The sequence below is a fragment of the Pipistrellus hanaki genome, assembly GCF_964339955.1.
Source record: "Pipistrellus hanaki genome assembly, chromosome: 5".
Taxonomy (NCBI): domain Eukaryota; kingdom Metazoa; phylum Chordata; class Mammalia; order Chiroptera; family Vespertilionidae; genus Pipistrellus; species Pipistrellus hanaki.
In genome coordinates, this window is record NC_140507.1 from 27,440,881 (window position 1) to 27,456,072 (window position 15,192).

Sequence of the window (15,192 nt, forward strand, 5' to 3'; positions counted from 1 at the left end):
ACCACAATGTGGTTTTCTTAAACTGAGACCTTCCTTCCCACATCCTCACCTCCACTTCCTCTGCCTGTGTTAATAGATGTAGTAATGTGCACGTGGTCATTCAATGTCTCACAAATGTGTGCACGCTTTTTATATGTATGTACAGTTTGTGTGCATATGTTTGCATACACACACACAAACACACACACACACACACACACACACGCTCACTCGTACACACTCCCACCCATCATCTGTTTCTGTCAGTGAGGGGGAAAATCTGGGCTTCCAAACAATGTTAAAGGACTCGAAGGGACTGATTCTTTTGGGAGTGATTTGAGGAAGAACTCCATGTGTTCTTGTCTGCTGGCATCTTGATGCCACATGCCTCTTAATTCCAGGGATCAAACACTTGAGCCACAGGAAGCCCAGCATTTGGATAGGCATGTGTGTCCTTGAATACTGAATGTGCATTCCCAACTTCATAATCATGAGGAAACTGAGAAGGGATGGGGTTGGCAGGGGACAGGGATAAGTGGAGGAGAATTTGAGTAGGGCTAGAGACTTCAGAAACTGACTCCAAGATAAATAGAATCATCATACCCTTCTCCCACCCACCCCCAGGTTGACTGTATTTTACCCTCTACATCCTGGGAAAAGAGTTCAATCTCATGTGTTAATTAAGTTCGAAGAATCCAGCTTACACTGGGACTAAGGAAGGTTTCTAAATATGAGTGCGAATATTAATATTATGTAAATCATATGCAAATGAATTGAAGAAAGAACAGTTAGTCGAAGTAAAGGCAGTGCCACAGTCCTCATAATGGGGTGCTTCTGGAATCTGGGTGGAGGAAGTGCCAATTCTAGAGCTCTGGAGGCCCTGGTCTATAACCAGTAAGAATGGTTTGTTTTGGCCATAAAAACCAATCTCAAATGCCCACCTGAAGTGGTGGTGGTGGTGGCAAAGGTGGATTTTCCATGAAGCTAATGAAGCTTAAGCTTCAGGGCTCCTCATTTGCACAGGCCCTTTTCAAAGCCTGCTCTTAATTTTATACTATTTTTCTTAACAAGGGCTCCCCCAAATTGTATTAAAGCTGTGTTAACCTCTGCAATGAAGAGAATAAACTCTCTGGTCTTAACTAAATTAGCAGCCTCATTTGAAACCATCTCTCTCTGTCAAAGATGCCCATCTGCTGGAATGGCCTAGTATGCCCCTTCCTTTGGGCAGAAGAGGATCCTATGGCCTTCAAGGCTGCTCTTAGCTCCAGAATGCCACATTTTCTTCCATGAGGCTGGTGAAGGAGGAAGATGAAGGTAATGCTTTGTTGTTAAAGGGAAGGTGAACCTCTTGCCCAAACCTTGAAAACCTCAAGAAGCAAGTACCTGATAAATAATAATACCTTACATTTGTAGAGCCTTTGAGAGTCATTTGATCTTTACAACCTTGAGGTAGGAAAGAGATATATTATGGAGATTTGCTCTGAACAAGGAAACTGAGATTCTGAGAGGTGAAATTATAATAATAAATAGCTCACAATCCAGGGAAGATTACAAAAATCATTACATATTATACTTCTTTAATCTGCACAACAACCCTACAAGGTAGGCACTATTATTATCCTTGTTTTAGAAATGGGGAAACTGCACAGAGAGGTTATAACTTGCCCTAGCCAGACTAAAGAGTAGGAGACTAAGATTCAAACTCGGGCAGTCTGGCTTCAGAGTTCTTGTTCTTTTCTTCTCTTTTCTTCTCTTTTCTTTTCGTTTTTTTTTTTCTTTTTTCTTTTTAAATATATTTTATTGATTTTATACAGAGAGGAAGGGAGAGAGATAGAGAGAAACATCGATGAGAGAGAGTCATCGATCAGCTGCCTCTTACACACCCCCACAGGGGATATGCCCGCAACCAAGGTACATGCCCTTGACCGGAATCGAACCCGGGACCCTTCAGTCCCCAAGCCGACGCTCTATCCATTGAGCCAAACCGGTCTCAGCTTCTTTTCTTTTTTATTGATTTCAGAGAGGAAGGGAGAAAAAGAGATAGAAACATCAATGATGCAAGAGAATCATTGATCAACTGCCTCCTGCCCCACACCGGGGATTAAGCTAACAACCCGGGCATGTGCCCTAACCGGGAATTGAACCATGACCTTCTGGGTCATTGACACTCAACCACTGAGCCACACTGGCTGGGCACATAGTTCTTATTCTTAATCAGATAACTGGTGCATGGTCCTGGCCAGAATTCAAATCCAGATCTGCTTGATCCCAGAGAGCCCTTTCTCATCACCATTAAGTACAACCACCTCCCTGAAGAAGTTGTGGGTGGGGCCCTGGATAAAGGAACAGGGCATTTGTGGGAAATCCAAGTGATTGGTGTAAGGCAGCGATTTTCAACCGCTGTTCCGCGGCACACTAGTGTGCCGCGAGATGTTGCCTGGTGTGCTGTAGGTGCAGACAAGACAAGAATTTTATAATTTTTCACTATTTTGTTTACTTAATATTTCATAATAAAGTAATTATAAAATACTTTCTTTGTGTTTATTTGATTCCTATTCAAGAGAATTACTTTATATATAGTCAATATAGGCACAGAGTTAAATTTTTTAACATTTTCTAATGGTGGTGTGCCTCGTGATTTTTTTCATGAAACAAGTGTGCCTTTGCCCAAAAAAGGTTGAAAAACACTGGTGTAAGGACCAAGGTCTAGCCAGGGAAGGAAGGATGAGGAGTACCGGTGTTCCTGCTGGGCTCAGGGTGGGCAGAGAGCCAGCAATCACCAACCTGTGAAGAGCCTGGGGAGAATTCTTCCCCCCTAGCCTTCAAGAATCCAAAGTCTTTGACCATTTCTGCCCACACCTACAATTCCCTGACCAAAGAGATCAAGATTATGGTCAGAGATGTGTTTGGGGAGGTCATCATGACAACAAAGAATGTTGGATTAAAGGTAAGGGTGAGTTAGGAGACATTATGAAAATTCAAGGAGAAAATAATGAGATCCCAAACAAACCAAGGTAGTGACTGTGGTGAGAAAAGAGATGCTACAGGAGCAAACGAATGAAAGGTGGACAGGGAGGTCTTCTTTAAATGGCAGAGCCCATATTCAAGCCCCAATGGAAGAAGGGGGATAGAGAATATGGGAGGTGAGGGGGAAATAAACAATGAGGCTTTAGGATGAGCAGCTCTTGGAAGCTGACAGAAATGTTACCATCCCATCTTCCTGCTCTGTGGGTCCCCAATCAGGCTAGTCCCGCCGCCCCACCCTCAGATGTGTGTGTGTGTGTGTGTGTGTGTGTGTGTGTGTGTGTGTAAGAGTTAGTCCTGGGCTCTGGGGGCCACATCACAGGTTGGTGAGCTACGGGGAGCATCAGGGAAGTGTGATTTAGAGTCTCAGTCCCACTGCCCTTCAGTGTGCTACAAGGACAGTTCAATGTAATATATAATTACCACCGCCCAATAAGGCTGAACTGTACACAGAGCAGAGCCCCCCACCTTCCTTCTGCTCCCTCCTGCCTGCCGGCAGACTATAAATCAGTTTTCAATCCTGAGTGCTACCTGTAAATGTTCAAGCTCAGGATCCTTGCCTCATATTCCTGAATCCCTGGGGGGTGATTCAGGCTCTGAGCAGGCACCTCATTCCCCTAGTCCTAATTCTGATATCCTTTTTATTCCCTGATTGATGGTGGGAGGGGCAGCTGGGAACTGCAATGACTCTAAGGTCTCTTGAGCTCTGTCTTAGGGAGTGGAGGTGGGTGGCTCTGTGCCTTCCTGACTCAGCCAGGTCTGAGCTGGACACTACCCAGTGTGTAGCACTATGGACATGCTCCGCATCAACTGGGCAAGAAGACATTGAAACTTGCCCCCTCTCCCCAAGATGGCAACCTTCTCCCAGTCCTGTAGGATGTGCCAGAAGGAGGCAGATGGGCACTTTCCCTGGAGAATCTCCAAAAGACAGGACCCTCACCATGGGCTGATGTGGAGATGAGAAGGCACCAGCCATGGCTTTGCCCTGAGCTGGGATGGCAAATCCCATGATGTACATTGGTGATAAAAGAACAAATCAAGAGAGGAATTCTTCATTTGTCCCTAGCAGGTGCCTTGAGGACTTTGATTCTCCCCCCGCCCCCCCCCCCCAAAAAAAGTTGCCTGCTTTCCTTCCCTCTTTCCTGCCCCTCTTTGCTATGATGGCTGCAATAGCCTCCTTGTTGACCTACTGCATACACTAGTACCCTTCCAACACAGCCTCCTGTTGAATGAAGGTCAGTTCATGGCTCTGCTTCCCTGATTAAATCTCTCTGTGAACTTCTCTCCACCCTTAGGATAACATCAAATTCCTTGCCATGGCTCACAAGACCTGATCCTGCCCATCTTAACCAGGTCAGCCTCATCAAGAATCACTCCAGCCATTGCCACCAGAGGGCCTTTGCACTGGCAGTTCCTGCAGCCTAAAATGCTCTTCCCATGGCTCCTGTTTTTCCTGGTCTGTTGCTATATTACTATCCTTCTCTGATTACTCTATCTGATGTAGGGTCCCCTTTCTATCTCAGTACCTGTTTGTTCTCTTTGTACTACTCATTATATAATTAGTAATCCTATCTTCATTTCCTGTGTTTTTTTCAATTAGACTAGGATCTGTCTTTTTTTAAAAATATATTTTATTGTTTTTTACAGAGAGGAAGGGAGAGGGATAGAGAGTTAGAAACATTGATGAGAGATAAACATCGATCAGCTGCCTCTTGCACACCTCCTACTAGGGATGTGCCCACAACCAAGGTATATGCCCTTGACCAGAATCGAACCTGGAACCTTTCAGTCTGCAAGCTGACGCTCTATCCACTGAGCCTAACTGGTTTGGGCTAGGATCTGTCTTATTCACCACTGTATTCCAAGTGCTTAGCATAAAACCTGGCACATAGTAGGTATTAATTATTCTTTGAAATAACTGAATGCATGGGAGTGGTTGTCAGAGGAAGACTTAGAAGTTGAAACTGACTCTACCTACCCCTCCATCGTACCCCCATTTGGAAGCAGCAAATAGATTCATCCTTCCCTGGGTCAGGCTTGCAGACACCTTGGGTAAACTTGGAGCATTCCCTGGGTCCTTGGTCCTCTGTCCTCTCCTTTGGGAAAAATCTGGCTGTCTCTGGAGCTGCCCCTACATGATTCATGAGCTATAATGGCCAGTGTTGACCACCTCCACTCCCCATCAAGGTCACTGGATGGCTGAAAAGCATGGCCCAACCAGACTCATACCCATGCCCACTGGTGGGGGCAGAGAGGAGAGGAACCTGAAAGGAAGGAATAGGGGTTTCAGGGACTTAAAAGGGAGACAGTGAAAGGAGTCTGAGGAGGCTGCTCTTCTGCACATTTTAATGTCCATGAAGTAAATGCAAATTAACTGAAAGCACCTTTTGAACAAGCAGCCTTTATTAAGGGAGCTGCTCTAATCCCTAAATGTCTTTATGACTGTGAGGCACTTCCTGCTGGAGGAGGGGGTGGAAATGTGAACTCGCTGTCAGGAACTGCTCCGCAGTGCCCTTGTCCCTGTGCTTTTAGATTCCAGACATGCTCCTTTTGGCTAATGGAGCTCACAGATCTCTAACCTCTGCTTTCACATTCCACTCCCCTCCCCTGAGTCTGGGGAACTGGCCTCTGTGTTTGCAGAAGGCTGAGGCTGCTGGATGCTGCACTGCAGGTCTAGATGTTGAGTGAATCTCAGGGACTGTAAGAAACTGAGTGTGGCTGCAGTGAATCACCTCTGTGGGCTCTCTAGTATAACTATACCTGGGCATGTAAAAAATCCCCATGTCCATGTGCAAAAGTATGTGTGCTGTATGCACCAGAGGGTTTGTGTCCATTAACACACCCCTGGGATCAAGTATCACTGTGTGTCTGTGCACCTATGTGTGTCTGCCCCCCCTGCCCCCATATCTCCATCCATTTGTACGCCTCCTCAGGTTGTGGGGGTCTGCCTCAACTGGGAAGTCATGCTTTTTCAAGAACTAGTGACTTTTATCAGAATGGAAATGAACTGATGGCATATGGAGGCCCTAGGGCTCTGGAGAGAAACAAGAGAACTAGGGACAAAGTGGAGGCTGGTGATGCTTGGGGCTAAAGCAGGGGTCTTCAAACTACGGCCCGCAGGCCACATGCGGCCCGCAGAGGAGTCTGATCCGGCCCGCCAGGTTTTTTGGGCAGTGAGCGCAGCCGAGGTGTTACAGTAGGAATTAGTAGTTCATATAGTCCGGCCCTCCAGCTCTCTGAGGGACCGTGATCTGGCCCCCACTTTAAAAAGTTTGAGGACCCCTGGGCTAAAGGATCTTGTCTCTCAGAAAACCCATTCCAGCTCTGTTCAAATTTTAGAGGGTAAGGGATGGGGACAAAGGAGGCCCAGGCAATATTTGAAACACATTATCAGTATTCCCAACCTGGCCTGCCTGCCTCTTCCAGAACCCTCCATTCCCTGCTTTGCTGATTGTCTTGCCCTCCCAACGCACTCACATTGACTATGGAGCTATGAGGAATAAGCCTGGCTATTCCTCTCTCCCAGCCTCTGCCACTCTGGCCCTCACCCAGAACCAAGTCCAGCCCAGAGATGGATAGAGGGGACTGCCCCTCTGTATTGGATAACATAGAAGTCTGACAGGCAGGCCTTGCAGTACAAACACTGGAAAGTTGCCCCTTGGACATGGAGCCTGTCAAGCATTTAGGGCCAGATGAGTTGTCACAGTCCAGAAGCTTGCCGAACATCACAGTAGAGGGACCTGGATCACAAACAGAAATTCCTCTCATGGGTCAGAGTAGAGTAAGTGGTACCAGCTCCTAGAGGTTTTAGAGAGAATTCCTGCAGACCCGGCTTACAGCTCACAGGGATCACCCACTGGAAAGCTCCTCCACTCACTGTCATGGAGAAGCAGCGATTTCTCCCCAAGCTGGAAAGCTCCCCTCCCCCTCATACAGTCTGGCACATAGTGTTCAGTAAATATTAGTTCTTGTGAATATTAGCATGATCTCCTGTTGGAAAGTCTCTGAGAGTGGTCTCTGCAGAGAGGGCTGAGCCTCTAGGATCCTAGCAGTTAGGAGGGACATGAACAGTGCAAAGCAGGCATGGTGCCAAGATGCTCAGCTAAAACACCAAGGCGACAGGACCCTGGCCTCCACTGTGACCTCTTCTTGACCTGCCCCAGCTTCTGAGGGACCTCCTCTCTCTGGGCCCTGCGGGGAAGGGAATTCTCCTTCTTTCCCAAGTAGGCCCAGTGACCTTAAGCTAAAGTCTGCAAATATATTCTTGGTGAGTCTTAGAAATGAAATTGTGCTCAACATTTGTATAGGGCTTTCCTGCCACTTAGCCCTTTACAGAAATTAGCTAATTAAGTGGAGGAGGGGAAAGAGGGCCTGATCTTTGAAGCCAAGGACTCCAGCCCTCCTGACCTGGGCAGTTCCAGTCTCATTTCTCCCTTCTTTCCTTGCAAGGTTGGACTTACTCTAAAGATGAAGCAGTTCCTAGGGAGTTGGCCATTGAGTCAGAAAACAAAGGGAAGGGGGAGTTTGACAATATGTTGATAAGGTAAGTGTTTTCCTGAGTTCATTCTGTCCCACTGCCAGCCATATCCAGCAACTGTCTGGAAATGCAATTATGTGTCTGCCGTGAATGGGTCAACCACCTTCTCCCCCTTGGAAGAGGACATGAGATCAGACAGACTGTAACTAGCAGAGCAGGTTGTCAAAGATCCTTCCCAGAGGGAGCAAGGCACACAGCTGTTCAGCCTGGTCTAGAGACAGGGCCAATCTCTCAGCCCAACCGGAAGTCACAAACCTGGACAGCAGCTTCTAGCCTAGAGAGACTGAGTAAACATCTGGCCCCCATGCTCTCCCTGACCACAAGGGTTAGAGGGAAGCCATACCAGCACTGGTAGAATTTCTCCCACTGTCCATCCCCCACTGTCAGCAGACCCTGTCTGTGCCACCAGTCAGGCTGTGAGTGGAGCTGCCCCTATAATGGGCAGCAAGTCAATTCCCACCTGGAGAGGAGTAAAGGAGCAGAAGGGAGGGAAAGAGGTCAAAGGGAGATAGATAGATAGATAGATAGATAGATAGATAGATAGATAGATAGATAGATAATAGATTGATTGATTGATTGATTGATTGATTTAGGACTAGGACTGAGGGGAAAGAACAAGAGAGAAACAGAGACCAGTCATAAAGACTGACCTAAGGGCCAAAGCCGGTTTGGCTCATGGATGGAGCGTCGGCCTGTGGACTGAAGGGTCCCAGGTTTGATTCCGGTCAAGGGCATGTACCTTGGTTGTGGGCACATTCCCAGGAGGTAGCTGATTGATGTTTCTCTCTCATCGATGTTTCTGGCTTTCTGTCCCTCTCTCTTCCTCTCTGTAAAAACTCAATAAAATATTTTTTTTTTTTTAAAAAAAAGAAAGAAAGAAAAAGAAAGGATCACTTTATAAAAAAAAAAAAAAAAAAAAAAAAAAAAAAAAAAAAAAGACTGACCTAAGGAAGAAATAAGCCACATTTAGACTGAGTCTTTGAGAGAATGAAAAGAATGAAGACTAGGAAAGAAGGAAGAACAGCTCCACAGCTAACAATGGTGTCAAGATTGAGGATTTCTTGGAATCAAAAACACCAATCAGAAAGGATATATGCACCCTATGTTTATAGCAGCACAATTTACAATAGCTAATATTTGGAAACTGCCTAAGTGCCCATCAGCATATGGGTGGATTAAAAAACTGTGGTACATCTATACAATGTAATACTACACTGCTGTTAAAAAAAAAAAAAAAAAAAAAAAAAAAAAAAAGGAAAGGAGAGAAAAAAAAGAATCAACTCTTACCATTTGCAACAGCATGGATGTATCTGGAGAGCATTATGCTAAGCGAAATAAGCCAGTTGGAGAAAGATAAATATCACATGATCTCACTCATTTGTGGAATATAATGAACAACATAAACTGATAAACAAAAATAGAGCCAGAAAAAAAAAATTTTAGAATAGAAGCAATCCTGTTATTTGCAGATTTTTAATATTTTCTACAACTTTTGTGATATTATACTGTATTAGTATAGTTTCAGTAATATTATTATATTTGAGATCTTTTTTCTTGAAATATGAATGTTTATTGCAAAAAAAAAAAGATTGAGGATTTCTTGGCACAGCCAAAGACAACCCCCTATAGGAATCTCCCTAGAAGCCTGAAAGAGCTGCCAGAGGCCCCTGGAAGGAGAGCCTCACCTATCTCCCTTTCCTAAGGACAGCATTTGCAGGGGCCCACCTCAGATGTGTGGGCTTCCTCCAGGGCCAGACAGTGCTCCATCTAGATCCCATCACAGAGACTTGGCTCCTCCTCCCACCTGGAGTTTATCTCTCCCTCCCCCACCAGCCTGCCCCAGCCCACAGGGATCTCATCAGTCTGCCTGGTGTGGATTGGAGAGTCAGCAATCTAGAGGCCCCACCAAGCTCCCCTCATTGAAATTAGCTGTCTAATAAGAAATAAAACCTGAACTTCATAAAACCAATTAAGATTTCAGAGTCAGGACACAGGAGCAAGCAGGAGTCAGGGGAGCTCTGGCAACAATGAGCCATCTCCCAGGGCACAGCAGTACCTAATAGCTCCCTCCTTCCAGGCCCAGCCCCCAAAGCTGCAAAGCTCTTACAGATGCAACAGAGAAGATGAGGCCAGATTCAAGAAAGTCCTGGCTGGCTGGCTGGCTGGCTGGCTGGGGCAGTGAGTACTGGAATGGTTTCTTCTCTTTGGTGACTGGCTGCCTAACAGAACATGGTTCCTCCCTCCATAGCCCTCTCTGGCTCTAGAAAGCCTCAAAAGTTTCCCATCAAGTTACCAAGGCAACCATAGCCCAGTAAGATTCACAGTGAGGTTGAAAAGAGAGCAGAGACTGACAGCAGGCTGCCAGGGTGGGAGTATACATCTCAGAATGAGCAAGAAGGCAGAAGCTTCAATCCAACGCTAATATCCCGTCTCTCTGCCCAGCCTATTCCAGGGTCTGTTTTCCTGCAGTTTGTGGGTTTGCACTACCAGGTGGGTGAGAAAAATAGCATCAAAGCTTCTCTCATGTCAGGTAGGAGTGGGGGATGCTTTTCCAGTTTCCCTGCATGGCAGATGTTTCAGCTCCTGGCTGAGTCCATGGGCCCCCTGCTTTTAAAGGCCAATAGAATTTTAAAATAAATAATAATTAAATAAATGCCAGTAGAGCTCTCTTCCGTAAGCACCTGCTCCCTCCATGCTGGCCCCTTGGGAGGCAGTGTTGCTAAGGAATTATGAGGAGCACAGGCTGTTTGGGAATCAGACAGAATTGGGTTTGGCCCTTGCTTTGTCACTTTCTAAGACTGTGTGACCTTGAGCAAGTCACTTCTCTCTCAGTCTGTTTTCTTAGTTGAAAATGGGGATACTATGATAAATTCCCAGAACTTAATCATATCATACATATAATGTGCTTGTTCAGGGCCTGCCACTGCATCAGCTTTAAAAAATTAGGTTTGGCCAGTGTGGTTCCACGATTAGAGCATCAGCGCAGGCATCCATAGGCACATGCAGGAGGCAACCAATCCATGTGTCTCTCTCGTTCCTCTCTCTCTTTCTTCCGCCCCATCCCCGTCCATCCCTCCTTCCCTTGCACCCTCTTTAAAAAAAATAATAATAAAAATAATAAAAATCAATGGAAAAAAATATCTTCAGGTGAAGATTAACAAATAATAAAAATGAACAAAAATAAATAAAAATTAAAGCTGTTAAAATTTTTTCATTATTACTATTTTAATTGTTATTGTCATTAAATCATCCGTTTACTCATTTGAAAAAATAGGGATCATTATTTAATGGGTTGTTTAAAGATTATAAAAGACAAAGCATGTGAAGTACTTAGATCAATACCTTAAACATAGAAAGTGTTCAATGAATAGGAGCTGCTTTTATTATGATTTCTACACCCCCTTTTCACCTCAAGGCCTTCAGATTATATGCCAGGGAGCAGTCACTGAGCTGGACCAAACTCCTAATTCCCTAAGCAGTAGAGGCTGTGAAAATGAGGCTTCTGGAATTGTAGTGGGTGAGGGGGTGGGGATTGGTCATTCCTAATAGCCATGCTAGTGAACTTCCAACTCATGGTCTACTCTAGACCAAACATGAGCCTTTGACATTTGCACTCCCTCAGTTCCATCTCCGGATCCTGAGGTTTCCTGAGCAGGCTGATGTCCTCCTAATGTCAAGCACACTGGGGAGAGGAGTAAATTGTCATTTAGAAAAAGTTTTGCCCCTACGTAGAGGGTCAGATGCTAGGCTGGGATAGGAAACACCAGAGAATGGATGACAGAACCATGCAGATGAGGCTACAATGCTTCTTAAAGGTTCCTGTCTTTTATTGGTCCAGTTGAGGCCTCATTTCCAGCAAGAGACCTCAGATATGACTAAGCAACTGCAGACTGCTCCCAAACCCTCACCATCTTCCTCCTTGAAAACACCAACGCTCCTCCACCCCAGTAACACTTTGACCTGCCAGACCTGATTTGAGTTGCAGTCTTTTTCATCCTCAGCCCTTTCCACACATCTGTGCCTCACTTATCCAGGGGCACACGAATTGCATAGCTGGGTGTCCCAGGGGTCTCCAGAGTGTGCCACAAACTAAAGGTGGGCTAAAACTATAGTTGGAAGAACTTAGATGAAACCTCAGGGAAAATGTTCTGGTTGAATGAGGTGGGAGAAACTGTTGACCCAGAAAGGAATTCACTACAGACTGATTCATTTGCCTCCCAGCATAACCATTATGGCTTGTCTCAGTTTCGGTCCTTATAAAGGAATTCCTTGTATCACATGATCTAACACATCTAGGGGAAATGATGAACAACATAAATTGATGAACAGAAACAGACCTGGAAACAGAGAAGCAGCAATTAAGACTGTTGGGCCTCAGAGGGAAGATAGGGGAGGGGAGGGGCAAAGGGGAGATATCAACCAAAGGACTTATGTGCATGCATATAAGCCTAACCAGAGGTCATGGACAACAGGGGGTGGGCATATGGGGAGGGGTTTGGGATGGGAATGGGGAGATGAGGACAATTATGTGATACCATAATCAATAAAGAAATAAAAAAATTTTTTTAAAAAAAGGAAGAGGTGGGAGATACATGGAAAAGGCTACAGGCAAGCTACAGAATCTGTTTCTCTGCAGATTTTTAATCATAAAAGGCTCTCTACTGCCCTAGAGAGCTTGAAAGGTAATGCCTGTGGGTAGGTTAGAGTGGAAGTGGGGTAAGGCTGTCAGGACCCTGAAGACATTGAGGAAAGTGAGGCAGTTCTCATGCTAAACACATCTCCACTGGCTTTATCCACCACTCCATAGCCTGGAATACGAGCTGCCTTTACGCCCCCAGCAAACCCTGAAGCCCCGTGGGGTGTACTGGTGCTCAGAGCCAGACTCTAGGGAAGAACCAGTGACTTTGGGTTCTGATGCCAGAGAACAGATCTGAGGATGACTCGGATATGTCCTCCCTCAGAATAAATTCACAGACTTGGGCCTGTGCCTGCAGCTCTGCTGGCAACAAAGCCTTTGTCTCCAGCTCAGAGATCCCATCCTCCACACCAAGCACCATGCCCTGTTCTTTGAATAGAGAGGACTCGGAGGTGCCTGAACTAAAGGCCAGGTTTTTCTTTGGGGGCTGTGTAACCTGATACTGGCATCTTGCTCTCCTTGTACCCATAAATCAGTGTCCAAACAGGCCCTCTTATAGGAAAGGAGAAATTCCTAAGTGTCTATGGCTTTATGGAGGTTAGAAGAATGCAGGAGTGGAGTCCTGGGAAGCAGCTGCTGCCCAGAAAGCTTTGGCTGTGTTAGCAAAGGCCAGGAATGTGCCACACTCCTGACCTGTTCAGCACTCCCTGCCTCACCCCATTCCCATCTGAATCCCAAATGGGTCCAGGAACAGTTACAGAGCACTCTGCTAGATCTGGGAGAAAGAGAAAAAGATTTTTTTCCCCTTTCCTATGGTGAAGAACCTAGTGGGCAAGGTATGGGCAATAGCTACACAGGTTAATCTGGAAGTCATTCTGAAAAGAAAAAAGAAAAAATCAGTTCCCCAAAGATAGCCAAACCAGGGTCAGCTGCTGGGGACAGGCAAGAGGCCAGGAGTTACACTGTGTTCAAACTGGGACCCACCTGGCGTTGGCCATGGCCCCAGGATGGAGACCTGCCCTACTAGCTGATCTCCCAGAGGCAAAAGTCAGGTTCCTTCCTGCCTGAGGAATCTCAGGGACAAGTCAGAAAAGTCAGTTTTTTCTCACATCTCTGTCTCTGCCTGCTAGAAAAATATTGTTTCCAGCTCTCAAAAGGTCTGCCCTGCTCACCCTCAGACTGATAAGTGGACAGACAAAATGTCCAGTGTTCTGAGTCCAGGCTGAACAAACCCGTTGCCCAGAATTCTCTCCTGGGATGACCCAGGAGCGCCCCCTGCTGCCTTGTTTGGCTGAAGCCAGCTATAGGGCGAAGGAAAGAGGGAAGGTTAAAACAGATTCTAGTTGCCCCGGCAGATAGGACCTTACTTTATACTGCCCCCTCTATACACTGCAGAGCCCGAATCAGAGCTGGACTTCCCCGGGGTCACTGAGGAGGGAATGTCCAGAGAGCCGTCTGGAAGGAGGACAACATACTAGATCCCACAGCCTGGCCTCTGGGCACAGGAAGGCTATCCAGCCTACAGATGTCCCTGGCTTCATGTTCTGGGTAGCACAATCAGCCCCTCCTCTGAGCCTCAGGAGAAAGAGGCTGTTCCGGACTCAGTGAATCATTTCGGTGAGTATGTGGTGGGGGATCTGCCAGAGAGACCCCACTTCTTCCCAGGTACCAGTGGGAGAGAGAGAGAGAGAGAGAGAGAAAGAGAGAGAGAGAGAGAGAGAGAGAGAGAGAGAGAGAGAGAGAGAGAGAGAATATACTGGAAAACCAGAGGAACGGGAAGAAGAAGCAAGAATAAGGAGTGGAGATATGACCAAATAGGACCCAAATAAATATCAGAGAAAAACCATCTGAACAGCTGGAGAGGTAGGGAATAAGCCTCAGCAGTTTCTAGTAATTTTCCCTCTAAACATTTCATATCTGTATCTCTGTGATCACATAAAATATAGGAGTGCACGCATGTGTACACACACACACGTGCTTAGATTGTGGGGAAGGACTAGCTGTGTGAGGGTTGGAGGGGCAGCTATTCCCTCTTAGCCCAGAGAGTTCTGCCCCCGACCTGCATAATTATCTTCCTGTTCACATCCCTGCCCTCCTCCCAGACTCCAAGCCTTACAGCACCAGGTCTTTGTGCTTTCAAAAAACTCCCTCCCTGAGTGCTATCTTCAGGAAGTGCTGAGCTGCTCCAATGAGGAATGGAAGGGAAGAGAGATAGTTGTCTTCTCTCCAGAGCACAATCTCATCAAACAGCCCCCTTTCATCTCCCTTCCCCTCCTCTCCATCTCTTTCTTCACTGTCAACAACAGCTGCAAAAAGCAGCCTGCCTCACCCTGAGCAGTGGGCTGCAAGGGATATGCCTACTTTCCAGGGAAAGAGACAACTGGGTGAGCGGGGTCTGGGGCAGCAGAATTCCCAGCAATGCCTATGTCTTCTAACTTCCTTCCCTCATAATTAAAGAACAAAAGGGAAAGCCTTCCCAGTCAATCTCTACAGCTACTTTGCAGTCACCCCAGCTTCCCAAAATCACTATCCAGGCTGCTCCTAATCCTGTCTTCCCACAGTAGCCTATATTTCTCACACCTTGGGAAGTCACTGCAAGATATTTCACCCTGAAAGACAGATCTGCTCTGGGAATACAAAGAGACAGTGATGAATTTGCCCACACACTAGCAACCTACTTCCATTAACTCTTATGTCCAAATAATTTCTTTAAACCACCAAGGATGAGGTTGGGGGAGGGGAAGGTAAGTCTGTGACATCAATCTTCAATGGGGATTCCTCCTTCAAACCTGGCCACAGCTGGGCAGGAGAAAAACCCTGCGTGTACACACACACACACACACACACACACACACACACACACACACACTGGGGGCTTCTGGGGCAATGAGACCTCACCAACCCACCCCATTCCTCCTCCCCAACCCATCCTCACCTCCCCAACCCATCCTACCACCCACAGTGCCTCCTCTGACCTAAGTTATTTCCCACTCCCCTCCCCTCCCTTGGGTCCTTG

General features: G+C 46.4%; 1 long non-coding RNA gene across 1 annotated transcript in view; it reads right to left on the bottom strand.

Moving 5' to 3' along the window:
• The window catches only part of LOC311623209, a 122,975-nt gene that overhangs the window by 41,611 nt on the left and 66,172 nt on the right, over positions 1–15,192 (bottom strand). The gene's annotated exons all lie outside the window — the stretch shown is intronic.